General features: G+C 38.1%; 1 protein-coding gene across 1 annotated transcript in view; it reads left to right on the top strand.

Moving 5' to 3' along the window:
* LOC115238171 (probable G-protein coupled receptor B0563.6) overlaps nt 1-17,701 on the top strand; it is a 23,194-nt gene that overhangs the window by 971 nt on the left and 4,522 nt on the right. The window lies entirely within an intron of this gene.

Raw genomic sequence — 17,701 nt, 5'->3', positions numbered from 1 at the left:
ATTAATTAATTAATTAATTAATAATTAATTAGTCGATTCACAAAAGTTTCTTCTTCTAGTTCTCAATTTTTAAATCAATTTTTATCTGTCATAAAGCTATAATTTTTTTTTCTAAGGTAAAACAGAAACGATTTCAGGATAATGAAAAGTAGGTTTGAAAGTAGTTTTCTATGTTGATAACGTCTTCTTTTAAACAAGAGAAAGAGGCGAACAAGATGCATTGAAATAAGAGACGACGAGAGAAAAAGAAGCGATGCCATTAGCAGAGAGCGCGGTGTAATAGCTTCTAATAAAGTTATTCCATGTTTACGTAATAGCGGGACAGGAAGCTCGATTGTATTACTTTCCATAGAGTGCATTATCGGACACTCCACACAGCGCGTGCGTTCGCGTGCAACGTCATCGTTAACGCGTACTGATTATCCGCAATTTTCACAATTGAAAACTAAATAGAAAGAAGAAATATATATATCAGGAAAAGAAATGATACGAAAATACGCATTACGCGTCTCAGTACAAAATATGCGAGAGAACTTTTCGTTCTTGCAATTGTATGCGGAATGTATCGGTTCTCGAACGTAAAAGCGAGTACTAGAATTAGGGTTGCACGAGATATCAAGACTAGTCTTGATATTGTCATGTCTTATCTCGAAATTCAAAATAAAAACAAGACAAAATTTTTAATTATTTATCAAGATAATAAAACTATTACTAATATTAAATATACTAATATAAATATAATATACTAATATTAAAACTAAGATTGTCAAGATTATTGGTTTTTAAAAAAAGGCTAAAATATGTATATTTGTCGGTAAATTAGATAAGAAAAAAATCACTATACTATACAAACTTAAAAAAGTCTACTTAATAAATAAAAAAATATTTATATTACAAATTTAGAAATAATCGATATAATAAACAAAATAAACGATATAAATTAAATCTTAAATTATTGTACAATATTATAAAGATTGTTAAATATTATTTTAAACAATTGTTCAGTATTGATAAAAATTGTTAATACAATCGAGACAAAACAATACAAGGCAAGCTTTTGCTACTAACAATAAGTTTCACTCAAAACCAAGACAAGGTTTAAGTTTCTGAAAATTTTCAATACCAATGCAATATTTTTACGAATATTGTCTTGTCTTGAGTCTTGTGCAACCTTAACTGAAATATCGGAGATGCATGCGTTTCTCTGATGCAAATTGAACGATCACTTGCGCGTCTGTACAGCGCCAAACTTATTTCGAAAAATTTCAAACCAACGCCCTTAAACAATCCTCCCTTATTTTATTCTCCCTTTGCTTTCGAAGAAAACATTCTACCCTATGAGGTCATGCGAAGAGCTTGCCCGCATTTTTCGGTCCCGGAAGCAACCGTCAAAAGATATCTTCTGGCGCGTCGAAAATTTGACATTATACATCGTGCAAATGGGTGGGTGGCGATAAAGGCCTCAATCGGTCTCAGTTATTTTTGTTATTATAAATTGATAGTATTATTATACTAGTAATATTAATAAAAAATGTATAAATTGTATTGAAATATTTATTTTTTATTTACAGCAACAAAAACATGATTTAGGCATTTTTTAAATCATTTTCTGTCTTTCAATAACTACGTAAACAAGACTGCACTAATGGAATATTATTGATACATCAATAAAATAAATAAATAATGATATTCAAATAAATAAGATAGTTTATTTCTTCAAATAATATTCGCAATAAAATAAAAATAAAACAGACCGCACTTTGTGCTGTGAGTGTATAATAAAAAAAATATTTTTATATTTTTAAGACTCCATATATCTTCTATATTCACTAAAATATAAAATAAAATCGACTCCGCGTATTAAAAAAAAAAAAAAAGAGTATTTTGGGGACTTATCGCCATCCATCCTTTCCATTCGAAATTAATGCTGTTTCTCCGACCGAAAAAGGATACAAGCATTACTCTCAATTAACCTTCCAATCGTTACGTCCGTTAATTCTACTATTTCATCGCGGCGCGGTCATCAATATTCATCGTAGTTTCGCGGAACAACAACGCGATCGAGTAATACGTGTATTCCATTCGGAAACGAGCGCGACGTGCACGTCGAAAAGCGCTTCCGACTCGTCGAGTTAAACCGGCTTAAAAAAAAAAAAATCTCATCTTACTCCGAAAATAAACAGCGAGATTCCCGAGTTGGTAATTAACGCGGGCGGGTTCGAGTTAAAGTTGGAGTTGGCTCACGCAGAGACGCGATCTCTCAGATATTGCCGCTGTGTGATTATAACGGGCAAACATCGCGGTTCTGGAGATGCGCGAAAGTATCGCCAAGTAGACACAAGGTATTTTGACACAAAGCCAAAGTAATCGGCGTCTCGTTTCCGCTCGCCTCTCCGACCGAGATTCCGAAATTAAACGCGCGCGACGTGCACGTCGAAAAGCGCTTCCGACTCGTCGAGTTAAACCGGCTTAAAAAAAAAAAAAATCTCATCTTACTCCGAAAATAAACAGCGAGATTCCCGAGTTGGTAATTAACGCGGGCGGGTTCGAGTTAAAGTTGGAGTTGGCTCACGCAGAGACGCGATCTCTCAGATATTGCCGCTGTGTGATTATAACGGGCAAACATCGCGGTTCTGGAGATGCGCGAAAGTATCGCCAAGTAGACACAAGGTATTTTGACACAAAGCCAAAGTAATCGGCGTCTCGTTTCCGCTCGCCTCTCCGACCGAGATTCCGAAATTCTTCGCCCTCGACGACCCGAGTTATTTTTTTGACGTCGCGCCATTGTTTGTAGCCGATTGTGCAGCCCACGATTTCATCCATTAGCCGCATTTCACTCTTATTAATAGCCTTTTCATTGCCTCGTATATTTATTGACACTTCGCAAACGAACAGTGCTATTGACATTGAACCTGTTGCCGTGGCAGTCGTTCCGAGACCGATAAATTAATTTCTCCTAATTATGAGTAGAAAATACTGGAAAAATATTGTGATAATATACATTTATGTAAACTTAAATAAGCTCGAAAAGAGAGAGAAATATTACAAAACCCAGCAAATCGAAAAATAGAATACTTTAAAGACGTGTAAAATTTTGATTTAAACAAAAAGATACAAATAAAGTTTTTTCTTATATTTAAAAATATATATTTTTGATAATAAAGTATCAAGATGAAAAACTATGTGTGTGCAAAAGATATTGAAACAGAAGACTAATAATAGCATTCTAAATAAGTGCACGCTTATACATATAATAATCATACGATTCCGCTTCGATAAAGTATCTAAAATAAAAAATAAGCATTTTTTTATCTTTTACACTTTTTTATCTTTGTTATTAATTTTATTATATATATTTTTATATAATTTTTATTATATATTTTTTGGCCACAAACATTGTTTGTTTATTTATTTAAATAAAAATTTTACACGATGTTAAAAAGAATTTGATTTTCCGATTCATCAGACTCATAATCTCTTTACTCAATGAAAAATATATTTCCAATATCTACTTAATAAAAAAAGTGGATGTATTACCAATATTCATTTAATAAATTAATTCCTTAATTTTCGAAATAAAAAAAAAATGTATTTTTATAAAATCAACATTTTCAAATAGCAACAATTCTTTCTTCTATATATATATATTTCAGAAAATCGAGGCAATCATCGTATAAAATACTTGGCTCCTGAAATTGGCAAACTTATTTTTTAATTCCGAGAGTGGTAGAAATAAATCCGCGTATGCAGAACGTGATTGCTCCCGAAGAAAAGCGCTTCGGGAACAACGGAGCCGAAGGTCTTGATGAGATCGGGACACGGGGGTTACGTGTTCGCGGCGAGCTGTCTCTCTCTTCGTACAATCTCCCGTCTGTTCTCGGGACAGAGAAGATTTGGCGGTTTTTGCGGCGCCGTCGACGTCCGCGCTCGTTTCCGGGGCAACGAAGCCCAGTGCATTAGGGAGGAAATTACTCGGCAATTCGATTTTGGTATTTTCGTTGGATGGCGCGAACGCCGTGCCGTTTCGAATGGCACTCCGGTGGGGTGGACACGTCCCCGGGCCGACCGTGTCTTTATCGCCCGGTCGGGTTCCTTAAGGATTATAGACGCTCCACGACCGTAACACGTTCCCGCGTATATGAGGCTTTCCTCCCGCTTAACTCCGTCGCAGCTGCAGGAGCCGCGGGATATAACCTGAGGCGCTGTGCACACGAAATCGCGCCGCAAGAGTGCAAAGCCGGCTCTAAAGTGGCTTATGCCACCGAGATACGCTCTCTGCGAAAGTATTGTGCTCACTTCATTTCGCCTAATCCAATCGGACTGACTTTTTTTTCCTCTATAGTCTATCGTGGAATCTGAACCTCATCTCGATGGGTCAAAAGGTAAAAAGATTTGCATGCCATGTTTCATTAGAAGTAATGAGATGAGATCAAAATATAAACGAATAAAATTATAAGCCTGAAAGATATGTAACTTGTGAACTTCTTTATATAAACTTTGAATCGAGATCCTCTCGATTGAGAATATCGCGAGAATCACCGTGGAGTGTTGCTGATATCGATATCGATATCGATATCCAATAGAGGTTATCTCGATACCCGGATGCAAGAGATGGCGTGGAATTTCCGTTTTACTCGATTTTCTCGTACACGCGCCAGACGTTGGAAACGCAGCCTTATGAAGATTTAGAAGGATTAGAAAAGATTGGCGAAACAGAGAAGAAGAGAGAGAAAGAGAGACGGGATATGATAGGACGATCTCTCGCTCGCTTCGCGAAACTTTCTCTTTCTCTTTCTCTGTTTCATTCTTTTTCTTTCTCTCTCTTTTTCTGCTCTCGATTATCTATAGCCATATATATATATGTATTCCAGACTTTAATCGCCTTCCTTCGAGTTTCCGGCTTTCCTTCGGGTTTCCGTTCTTAATCCCGGTATCTATCAAGAAACTTGGTATCCGACGTAGGTGCGCCGACACGTCTCCCCCTCGTGAAAATTCTCACCCGTTTTCACCATCAGCTGTTCATCAAGATTAATGATTTAAGTAGCAGTTTGCGGATAATGGTTAATCAAATCTCATTCAAGAGTGCCATTGCGGATAACGTGATAGCCCATTATCGAATCGCAAATTACGATACATTACGCGATAATAAATAATTTTATCAATTGGTATTAAAAATTTATTTTTTACATTATAAAAGAGCGTTCCATAAATTTTTGGAATATGACATTAAATACGCAACGACCCAATAATTACGAACGTCTGGCTCCGTAATTATAAAACCAATCAAAGAGATTTCAAGCCAGCATCAAGACAATTATTATCGAATGATAATTTCAAAACCCAAAAATACATACTATTGCATTTTCCTAAAAGAAAATGTTTAAAGATGACTGATTATAAGATGTATAATATTCATTGACAAAATATAATTAATTCGATGAATTTAATTTTGTCGGCGATAGAAAAAGAGTCCGTGATACAAAAAAATACATACAGTATATATATATAATGACCCGGATTCATACAGGAATAGCGGAATAAAATTCTAAGAGTATCCCATCCCCTCATTGTTGTAATTCGAGTTTCCACAGGTCCATCACTGTCCTTGACCTTGCTATCAGACAAGAAACTCAGATATCTGCCTACGCACAAAGGAGATTCGCAAGCGGGGATTTGCCCCCCATAAAATCCGCCTTTCATCATACATCCTATATTGGTTAATATCGAAAAAGAGCACGAAATTTAACTGTAATTTGTAAAATGCCATGTACAATATGATAAAAAAATAAGTTACCAATAAAAATAACTAAGAAAGAGAAAAAATAATGTTTTGTAATTTTTATTATAATTTTTCATTATTAAATTTTGCACGATATATTAATATTAACATCTCTTCAATTATTTTCATGTACATTATTTCAACAAAAGTCAATATTGTGCTATCATTCATGTTAACGATGACATTTTATTAACAATTTGATTAATAATTCTGAAAAAAAATTGTCTGGGACTCTCAATTATTACATTTTTTCACTCATCTTTTTTTCAAACATTTTTTTCTTATCTTTACATATTTATTTAATATTTTATATGCTTCATGATGAACAAACATATCTATCAAACAAAGAATTCTCGAAATAGGTCTCCAAATCTGTTGGCAAGCTCTAAAAATTCCCTCCTAGAAGATTTATTTTGCATGACAAATAAGATATAAAAAAATTGAAGAGAAAATGTGGCCTTCACTATTCCACCGATATAATAGACGATGGCTTTCGCGTCATCCTCTATGGAATAGACAGTCACTTATACATACAAAAATGCGCATGCACCGAGTCGTGCCCTATCGTCGTTAGAATTCCGAAGAAGTCGACGTCAATTCCGTTAGATAAGCGAACGTGCAGTGTACCAGTGTCTACGTATCCACGGCTGGGGCATCAAAATTCCAACGGCATGAGATATCAGAGCGAGGAGCTATCACCTCGACGGAGTTAGACGTCACGACGACGCTCGACGTGTCAAAGGAGGGAAAGAAAGGAAGGACGAAAGTCTTTACGCGACCCGGCAATCCCGCGCATCGCGTGTACATACACATGCATCACGTATGCACCGACGTGTATGCAAATAAGCGAACAGCGGCGACGTGCTCGTCACGTGGAGCGAGCGCATCGATATGCGCGACGTACGTCGCCGAGGACGAGGACGAGGACGCCAGACGGGCAGGATAAGAGGATGCGCAACCCCCCTCGTCCCAAGGGGATGAAGGGACGTGTCTTTGAATCTGGAAATATTGTGCGAATCAAGGGCGGGGTGCAAGAATTCGTGCGTAAGAGGAAACGTGCGCGGAAAACAGCGGATACGTTTCGGATTCTCGGACGAGTCGAGAATCTTTGGAGGAGATCATCTCTTCCACCATCGTCGAGTCTGCATCCCATAATGGGGCCGGATGAAACATTCGCGATATGTGCGAGAATGACATCGTTGAAAGAGGTGCCTCGCGAGATAACGCTCGCGATGATCGCGATCGAATCAGAGCGACGATAGACACGTCGTTTCCGCGGCTTTAGCTCTATCGCGACCGTTTACTATGATACGTCGTTTCCATTACTCGAGATGTTCCCGCCGTGACCCACTTTGTCCTCCGCGCTTCGTTTACGAATGCCACGCACGGTAGATAAGCGGACGCTTGTGTATATGTGTGTGTGTGTGTGTGTGTATCCTTCGCTCGCTTCTCGCTGCCTATTGTTGTCGCGACTGAAACAGCGGCTTTTCTACCGCGCCAGATGCAGTCAAGCCTCGCAGTTCGCGAAATTATTTCAAGAGCGCGTACCGACGTCACCGGACGATTTATTTGGAATTCGCTAAATCTGGCAAACAGCGAGAATACGAAACAAATGTGTTATGAAGAGAAAAAGATCACCTTTAAATATTTATCGGTGGATAAAAGACACATACATATATTGATGTTCCCTGAAAGATTTTTTTGCGAAACTTAATGTCAAACGATCCAAAGATGGTTGGTATTGAATTTGGTGAGAATCGATGAAAAGTTTCATTTTTTATAAAATTTTTAATTTTCTGAGAAATGTCTGTATACACTGTAACTTTCGCAAATTTTGAGATATCAGTTTAAATTTTTTTACATGGATAAAGTATTATTAAAGAAGTTTCTAATTTGCACAACTCTACTTGTTTTTTTTGTCCTAATATTACAAAAGGATTGCGGTAAAATTGCAGACCATAAACGGTCTTTGTTGAGAGAAAAAAAGAACAGGACTCGCGAAAGAATCTTTTGTGATCTGTCTTACAGTCCAATGATCGATACCTACATCGAGATATAGCGAGAGAAAGAGAGAGAGAGAGAGAGAGAGAGAGAGAGATAAAAGGGACCGTCCAAGTTTGATTATTCTGTCGAGAAGACAATCAAGCTCCCGCAACACGCGCTGATCAAAGGAATTATCAGGAAGCGGAACACGTATCCGAAGTAATTCCCTTAACATGACGCACCTGCGCGCGCGTGCAGATTTATTCTATTTTTGACACCCCGAGAAACTTTGTCACGCGCCAACATTACGCAGTCAGCTGAAAAGAAAGGGAGATTTGGATTCGGTATAAAAAAGAAAGGCCCATTGTTTTTAATTTTTATATAAGCAGCGGCAATTTAATGAAAGGAATTGCGCGCGGTCTGAAAAGAAAAGGTAGTCGAAATAAAGCGTGGCACGATTAATTATACGAAGAGAACTGAAATTATTATTTCGTCGAGATTAGGCGTAATATTCTCTGCTAATTAATTCATTCACATCAACGAAAATGAAAATTAATGTTCCGAAAAATTTCAAAAGGTGAACTTTTCTCCGAATTTTCCTTATTTCTTTTTTAAATAAATTTATTTAATATCGAGATTTAATCGCGACAAAGTGATTAAGTGACGTATAATAATTATGAATCTTTACAAAAAAGCGGGATTTCGGCCTCTGAATAGTTCATTCACGAAGCTATGTCATGATTAATTACGAAAGCAAACGGAAACATTATCTCGGGGAAGACATAATATTTATAAAGCCGGATATATATATATAAATGCAGAGGTAGAGAAATAAGCCCCAATGGGAACAAATAAGCCTTGTATCCATCGAACTGTGCGTCTATAGAGTCTCGTTCCCGAGCTCTTATTTAGAAAAATATTTAGGGGGATACCGGTATTAAAAGGAAGAAAATATCCTTTCTGATTCTTCGGAGAAATCCTCTGACTCTCGAAATTTATTAACCTCGTCTCGCGGTACAAGGTCGCTGGTCCTTGCCTATGGCTTACAGACCTCTCGCCGCTGTTGCCACCGGGAAAATCTGCTAAATCTACACGGGCGGGCCGTGTTACAGATCCGAATAATAGCGTACTCGAGCTACTTCGGGCTTTATGAATATTAACGATCGCACATGAGAGCACTGTCGCGTCCGTTCTCGCCGGGGAATATTAACTCTACCAAGCTAAACAAAACTTGGACGGAGGGAAATAGTGTTCGATTCCGAAGGAGAGGAGATACCGTGATATCGTTACGTCGAAACAAAACTCCGAAATTCATCCGTCATTCGCGACGTGTTTTCCTTTATACAAGTCGACCGCGAAATTATCTCATAATTTGCTATCGTCGTGCCGAGAGATGGATGTAGCGTTCGCTCGACTTCGCAAGAGATCGACGTTTGCCTGCGCGAAAGATAGGTCAAGATATAATCCCGATACCTCTTATTTCAGAGTCCCCTTCGCGTGTCTACGTACCATGATGCTTGGCCCGATAAAATAATATTAGAGACCCCGGGGACACAATTTTCCGCCTCACGTCAGATAAGAATATAATACAGTTAACGAATCGACTTAAGAAATCGCGGCGATAAATGTGACGTATTAATCGCGTAGGCAACTTTTTTAATGCGGATTTATTTTTTTGAGAGCACTTATAATTTAATCTCTCTAAAAAAAAATTCTCATATTTTTACGCAAACGGAATTGCGATTTTTTTTTGAAACAGAGACAACTTTGCCATTTTAACAAATAATTAAATTCGATGAAAAAAAAAAAGAAAAAATTGAGTTATATGAGATATTTAAAACTACTAATGAAAAAATTAAAGAAACTCTTTATACGTTATTGGTTAAATTTTTAAATGTATCTTAAATTTGTCTCGGCATCCGAGAGGTAACTCGTAGTCACGTGTGACAGATGGCTCGACTAACGTAAAATGATGACAAAGCTAGAACAGTCACAACTCACTCGATCATATAAAAAAAAATCAATTATCAGAAATCGCACGATCGGAAAATATATCTTTATTGAATACGAATAATATATTATTTCAATCTTGAAAAATTATATCAACCGCGACTTTTCCGTATCTGTCGTGTCTGCAAAATGATATATAATGTGATAATCGATCTGATATTCATAAATTCATAATATCTCCCGCGATGGTGTTGACGTGGATTTAAGGATTCAGTATAACGCCCATATATTAAGAAATTGCGGACTACCTGGCCCATAAATATTCATGCTCACCGCGGCATTACCGCCTAAGATAATAATTAACAATTCAATTTACTTAGTGCCGCTGTCACGGTCGCTTTTTCTTCGCACGACGGGGAGTCTCAATATCGATACGAAAGTCCTCGAGTGTCAGCTTTTTTTTTTTTTTTTTTTTTTACAAAAAGAGCCCGTTGGCTTTGCATTTAAAAGCGTTATAAAAACGTGAATATACAATTTTTTAAGAAAACTAGCTCGTCAAGATATCTCACGCGTTTTTCATTACGCGAATATATATTCTCGATAAAAAGTGCATTTTTGATAAAGATCATCTAACTTTTGCACGAAAACAAGTATAAAAAATTCTGTGCAAATATATTTTAGCGATGATTATAAGAGGAGAAAATTGAAAAATTATTATTCAGCTTTCTTCCTCTTTACTTTTACATGTAAATGATAATCCGCCTTAAGGTTGCAATATTAACTTTTTGCGCTTAATTTTCAGTTATTGAAGAACAATTTGTAGTTAGCAACATGTTTATTTTTAAAAGAGTATATACTTACTTCTACTAGAGCACATCGTAGCACTTTCCGAAGCGGCTAATCAGCTGTAACGTCGTTCGCTTAAAGCGGGCATTTGCATGGCGGCGACAACGCACTTCAGCCGGCGACTAAGGAGATTCAATGGCTCCGATCTTAAGACTGGCCCTAAGATAAGACATCTTGAGATTACGAGGAACAAACGAACGTTTTGCTCTCGTCAGCTCCATCGTATTCTCCTCGTGATTCTTCGCCCCATTTAAACGCTGCCAGGTGGGATTGTTTGTGTGCCATCAAAAATTCACCAAAAAAAAAAAGAAAGCAGAAAAGATTGTTTTAGTTCTTTCATGAGGCACAGAACATAAATAAATTATCGTTGTATAATAATTTATTTTCTTGTTGCACATTTATTGTTAGATATCTATGTGATTTTCGTCGAATATCGCTGATAATCGTGATCAGTATAAATTAAGCAAAAAAAATTTATATGATTACATTCTGCGCTAAATGTGCGGTGAAAATATAGGCAAAGCTCTATAGCGGACGATTCCGGTCCTTATAGTCGGTCCTTACGGTCTTCGATATATTACTAGCACGTGATAATCGAGCCGTAGGCTGCATACTGAGACTATTATAGCTTCACTTAACGTTCCACAGTGCGTCATTCCAAACCACACATGCCGTACATTTTCACATATATACGGCGAAACCGCTCCTCAAGTTGTGTGAGTTTTCTTATTTCCGCGCGTGCTACACGTCAAGGATCGTAACGTTTATTTACTAACAGAGAACTTGTCGCGAAGCTCGCGAATTTACACTCTCATTACACGGCTTCGTGAGAGGAAAGTTACTGGCAGAAATGCTTCGAAAGATACGAAAAACAAAAAATTAAAGCGACGCGCGAAAGTGTTCATAAATAATAAATATAAAATAAAGTTTGATTTCAAATTTATTAATTCCCAGATATTTATATCTTTAAAATTGTTTACAATATTCGTGAATTAAATTTATAATCCCACAGATATGTTATGTATGTATCGTTATTGTTTTTTAATTTTTAAAGATTGTGATAAAAATGTGTTCTCTGATGCCATAAACAACCGGAATTTTCCGACATAAAATACTCGTCCATTTTTTAATTTGATTTAATTTGGTACGAAAAGAATCACTAAGGCTGTTAAAAAGTAGACGACTACACGTTTTCCGCGGGAAGTACAAGCAACTTTTCCGGGAGAAAAATTCGCGCCACGTTGTCCTAGAGGATAAGATCCGTCTTCGCCGACAGAAATATACGTCTCAATGTCGTTTAATTTTTTGATATAACGAGACCGAGAGGAGGAGAGGACCGGATTTCACGGCGGATATATACAGGCGCCGGTGTCCGATTGCCGAGCGCGATTTAGGACAACGGTTAATCTTCCGGGAAAGTTTCATCGTGCCGTCCGACGTTCGCCCAACTTTTCTGACACTCGACGTAGCGAAGCGCTCAATCGCGGCTGTCATGTCTTCCGCCCGCGATCCTTTTTGTCCTACGAAACTTCTGTCCCGTTCTTCCGCCCGCTTCCCGGCGGACGACGACGACGGTCAATCGTAATTTCCGACATGCCCGCGCACCCACATACACACGCGCGCACGTGCTTTCGAAACGTCAACTGGATATATCAAGCGAGCGAGCGACTCCTAATTTAACATAATTATATGTTCGCTGGAGGGGAAAAAAATGACTATGGGACTATAAATTTTAATCATTCCGATCGATATTTCCATTATAAGCTCCATGCGAGTATGTCTTCGGTCGATTTATTCTGATAAGGCCACCCTCGTATTATTGTCGGCGCCATGTAACTTTGTGAAATTACGATAACGAAGATGAATAAAGTTGAACTTTACTACCTAGCCAATTAAATCGTTCCCCAAGAAATTGCAGGAATAAATTTCGTAATATATTGATTAAAAAAGGTCTATAATCTTGCTATTATCTCTTAAAATATATTTTTTTTAATTTACATAAAAAAAATATATATATACTAAACACACAAGTTTCAAAGATAAAATATATGAAATGCGATAGAGAGCGTTTTTATTTTTCAGTAAAGATAAAGTTCGTGTATAAGATCGGAGCCATCACGTTGTTCAAGTTTAGCGTCATTCGTATCGTCTGGAGCTGCGACATTATTTCGCGAGTGCATTCCCGTCTTGCGTCTCGCTTCGCGAGTAATGAGACAAACGACGCTACAATATTTCATCAAACTTCGTCCCCCTCTGTACAACAGGCGCAATAAAACGAAAATCCCACCACGGGCAAGTTTGTAAACCCGCCAACTGTCAGTAACGGAGTAAATTGAGCGCCGTAAATGTAACGCGGGCGTCGGCGTCGACGGCGGGCGTCCCGGAATCCCGGATATGGATAACGATTTAATTCCTTTCGCACCGGAGTCTATTCCCGGACGGAAAGCCCCGCATTCGCCGAGGGCTCCCACGAGGAGGACGACCGCGCAGTAAAAAGGATAACGAGAGCCGGCGGCGCGGAGAATGCACTTTGTATGCAAACGCACGGGGGGGGATGATCGTTAATTCCCCGGCACCGAACGAACCGAGCGAGCGCTCGGCTCGTCTCCTTAGATAACCCCTTATTATGTCGAATGACTAGTTAAAACTTCTCTTCGACCGCCGCTGTGTCGGGGCACTTTTCAAATCCGCGAATGATCGCAGTTAACGTTAATGTCATGAAACGATCTCTTTTATTCATCTTTTGTCTACGATAAATTATTACGAAGATGAAAAATATAATGAACTGTCAAGTTTGTGCTATTTCAATGCTAGTTTGTATTATTTTAATGACAGAGGGAAAATAAAAGAATTTATTCTCAAGAAATTCGTAGCATCTTTTCGAGCGTTTCATATATTTTAATCGAACACGTATTGAGAAATGTCGTTTCGACAGTCGCGAGAGGGAAAAGAGTTTGAAATTGTAATCCCACGCGCGTCTCTATCTAAGGACAATTCCTTCGGATGCTCGGAATATCGAGCGATATGCGCGGCAATGCTCGACGTTATTTCCCCGGAGATGCGTGTCGAGGACACGTGCGAATTAGATCCTTTCGCGTTTCGGTACGCGAAAGCCGTGTACCAACGTGCACTTTTATCGGCGCTGCCACTTGCAATTCCCGAGATCGACGAGCTGGAATCTTTAAACGGCCAACGTCTCGATCTAAATCGATCACTCGCGATCGCCTCTCCTTTCCCGACTTCCGCCGAAAAATTCGAACGAATTTTCGCGGAATAATATCTCGATATTCGCTCTTCGCGCGAGACATTTCGCGAGATTTACCTGAAATTGTAAAATCTCGGACAAAGACGTGTCTTCCTAGTTTGACGCTCTGAAAAAAGGCGATTTTTGGGAATTTTTTTAAAGAAAAGTATAAAACATATTAATTCCAAACTTTCCACGTTTATTAAGTATCAAGTATATCCTGAAATTTTTTTCAAATAAAAATATTTTTTTGTTTCGGAGTTATGATAGTCAACCAGGGCTAAAAAAAGATTGTTGTTCATGGCGGACATAATTCCAGCTGTTGTAGTCATATGAAATAAAAAAAAACCAAAGAGATTCTTAATCTGTACGAGTGTGACTATCGCGTGAATTAGAATAAAAAGAATATTGAAAAATAAAAAAATGGCAGCGTCTCAAAAAAAAATTTCATTTCTCATCAAAAAAATTGATTAGTTTTGTAAGTCGCAAAATTTAAATTTTGCAAATATCGATTTAATTCTAGTTCACACGATAACAGATCTCTCATACAGATTAAGAATGTTTTTGGTTTTTTTATTTCAGATGACTATAACGGTTGGACTCATGTTCGCCATTTTTTTTTTTTAGACACCCTGGTTGGACTATCATAACTCCGAAACAAACAAATATTTTTATTTGAAAAAATTTCAGGATATACTTGAAATGTTACTTAATAAATGTGGAAAGTTTGGAATTAATATGTTTTATACTTTTCTTTAAAAAAATTCCCAAAAATCGCCTTTATTTTCAGAGCGTCAAACTAGGAAGACTCCTTAATCCGCGAGCTTCGTTCACGTCCTCGAATACAAATGGCAATTAAAGGGGACGACGAAATTCCCGTCGTCAATTACTCCGTCCAGTAATGTCTTGCGGGCCCTTTTTTCGTTGTTCTTGCACCACAATATTACCGCGGAATGGTTTATTACCGAGTGTGTGCAATATTGCAGTACTCACCCTCTTTTCTCCCGCGCTACCATTTCTAGTCGTTATGAGTTTCCAACGACTGGGTCACTGTCCCGGTTTCAACGTTGGTCTTTTTCCCGTTCCTCAACAGGTCTTCCCTCTACGCCAACTATTCCGTTAATAAATTTTACAGATCACGGCAAAGTGCCACAAATTGTCCGATGATAAAAGCTATCCGTTCTTGGTTTGCTATCCCATCTGTAACAGATCATCAATTATTAAAATGTTTTATTATAGACCGTAGCAATATTTAATTTTCAGACTAGATTAGCAGAGATCCTGAAACGTGTTAATCAAACCATGACATGTTCACGAATATCTATTCCGGAAATCGGAAAATCAGGTAGATAGATCGAGAATGAATTCCGCGTTCGGGGCAAAAAGACGAGATAGATATTGAGCGTCTACAAAAGTAATGGGAACTTCGTACTACGCGTGTTTTTCAACAGGTGGTGTAACCGCCGGCTGACTGTAGGAAAAAAAAAAACCTGTTAAATTCAACATTTGATTTCTGCCGCGCTTCCTCTTTTTCACTTGAGGCGATTAAATATTTTTCACACATATATAAATATGCAAAATGTATAACTTGATAAAATCAAATATTTTTTCTCACATTTTTTAAAATACTATTTCATGTAAATTATATCAAAGTAAAATTTGCTCTTGCACAGAACAATTTGACCTCCGTTTATTTGATTGAAATGCAGATTTCGTCAGCCTTATAGCGTTCGCCGGGGATTCTGAATACACGTCAGGTGATAGCCATTTGTTTAAGAAAACGTTTCTTTTCGATATTATTTCTCGATATAAAGTATTGATATTCCATGGATATCGGCCGATGGTGACCTCAACGGGGACCATGCCGGCGTGCTTCGTCTTGAAAATTAGACCGCAATTTATTATACTGGAACACGCGCGTACCGTAGTCGCTCCGACGTGATAAATGATAGATTAACGATCCGCGTGGGAAACAGAGTTGCTTTTATGGAGTTAAGCAGCCGTTCAGCCGTACGCGACGTCATCGCAGCGTAGTTTCGTCGCGCGGATCTTGACAAATGGACGCGGCAGCTGGCTTCTCCCTTAGGATTTCGATAAATTAAACATGCCGGGAGAACGCGATTTGTAAAATGTCGCCGCAGGATGCCGAGCAACAACGTCGCCCGATGAGACAGCGCGACATTTTTCTTCACTCTTCCTGCTTCTGTCGACACACACACATTTGCATACACGCAAAAAGGATACGAAATATTAACTATGAGCAAGCGATACCTCTTGCAGTGATATATAATATTCACCAGAAAATTTTAGCACGAAAAATTAATTTGAATTCAATTTCAATTTCAATTTCAATCTTAATTAACATATAATCGAAATGACAAAATAATTGCATAAAAATATTTGTATATCAAAATTCGATTGCGCTCAAAGTTAATTGATATAAAATATTAAATTAAATTTGTAACCAGTTTTTTACAATAAAGCCTCGAATTTCGGAAAAAAAACGGCGGAAGCAAAGTTGTACACCTAATATTATAAAATTTCTTTTAAAAAATATACTAATGTTTACCATTCCTATAATCAAACGAACCAATTTTTCAAAAATTCTCTTAAAAAAGAAAACATTAAAAAAAGGAAAAAAATTACATCCATCAGCGAGAAGATACGCGGATGTTTCGAGATAAGAATATCGGCATATTTTGTGTCTCGCTCTCTCGAGAAGAGAGAGTGTTTCTTGGTTTTCGTTCCGCAATAGATGTCCATGCTGAATGTATATTGTAGGATTTATTTCTATCGAGCGACTCTTTTCCAATCAGATTTTTATACTTCTCTCGCGTGTCCCTTCCTCGTCAGCGTGCCGTTGTGTACGAGAACGAACAAGAAAACGCCGGGGAATCGGCCAATCAACGCGATAGGATTTGGTAAACGAACCGTGACCCTAAAACGGGTCACTGACACATTAATTCCCGTCGCAAACGTCTGCGTGCGTTAACGAGCACGACGCCCACCTCATCCGCTCTTGCTACCTTCCAGAAAAATGAAAAGCTCAGATCAGTCACGGTGGTTTCCGGTAAATGAGGAGAGCGACGAGCTACTTTGACGCCGTTCCTCTTATGCAATTTAAGAGACAGGTTCATGTTTGAAAGGGGAGACCCCTGACAAGTGACTCCATTCTCCGTATGTAACAAGGGAGATAAGTCGAAAGTAACGATGGTTTTAGGTATTAAGTTTATACGTGATAAAAGAGCTTCAATCGTTTAAAGAATTTAAGCTTTAAAATACTTTAATCGATAATTTTATTCAACCAAGATAAAATGTAACAATCTTTTCAATCCTTTTTCCCGCACAAGTGTAATATTTTGAGAGAAGTATTATTACATGTAGATTGTAACGTTACTTGGATTACATAATTTTGTTCGAGTACTCTTGCCTTTATTTGCATAAAGTAAAACCTTACGACTTACATCTATACAGTCGTGTTGTGTTACGGAATGAGTTTAATCAGAGAAGTGATATATCAAGGGGTTTATTTTCGAGAAAATGAGAAAACGAAGGGAAAGGGTCGAAACTCTCGTGGACAAGAACTCGACCTCGCTTACTCGCTCGCTCGTCGATTCGCGAAAAGATCGGCGGGAGACCTAATAAAACTAAGCTAGTTCTTCGTGGGCGTTGCTGACGGACGGACAAGGCGGCAAGAAATTGTAATTTAAATGGAAAGATGCAATTTTGCCTTAATGCCGGGGCTGCGGCGTAAAAGTTTTACGAGCTTTTAGTATGCGTTGTGTAGTCGGATGGAAAACTCGACTTACATTCGCGCGACATTAGCCAATTTCCGGTTTCTCGCGACTTTCATACCCCGGTGAGCGTGTATCGCGCTTTTTAATAAACTTTAGGGAAAG

The sequence above is a fragment of the Formica exsecta genome, unplaced genomic scaffold (genome assembly GCF_003651465.1).
Source record: "Formica exsecta isolate Colony F162 unplaced genomic scaffold, ASM365146v1 scaffold323, whole genome shotgun sequence".
NCBI classification, from domain to species: domain Eukaryota; kingdom Metazoa; phylum Arthropoda; class Insecta; order Hymenoptera; family Formicidae; genus Formica; species Formica exsecta.
The sequence above is the reverse complement of the archived record's forward strand: the minus strand, read 5'-3'. Positions and strand labels throughout refer to the sequence as shown.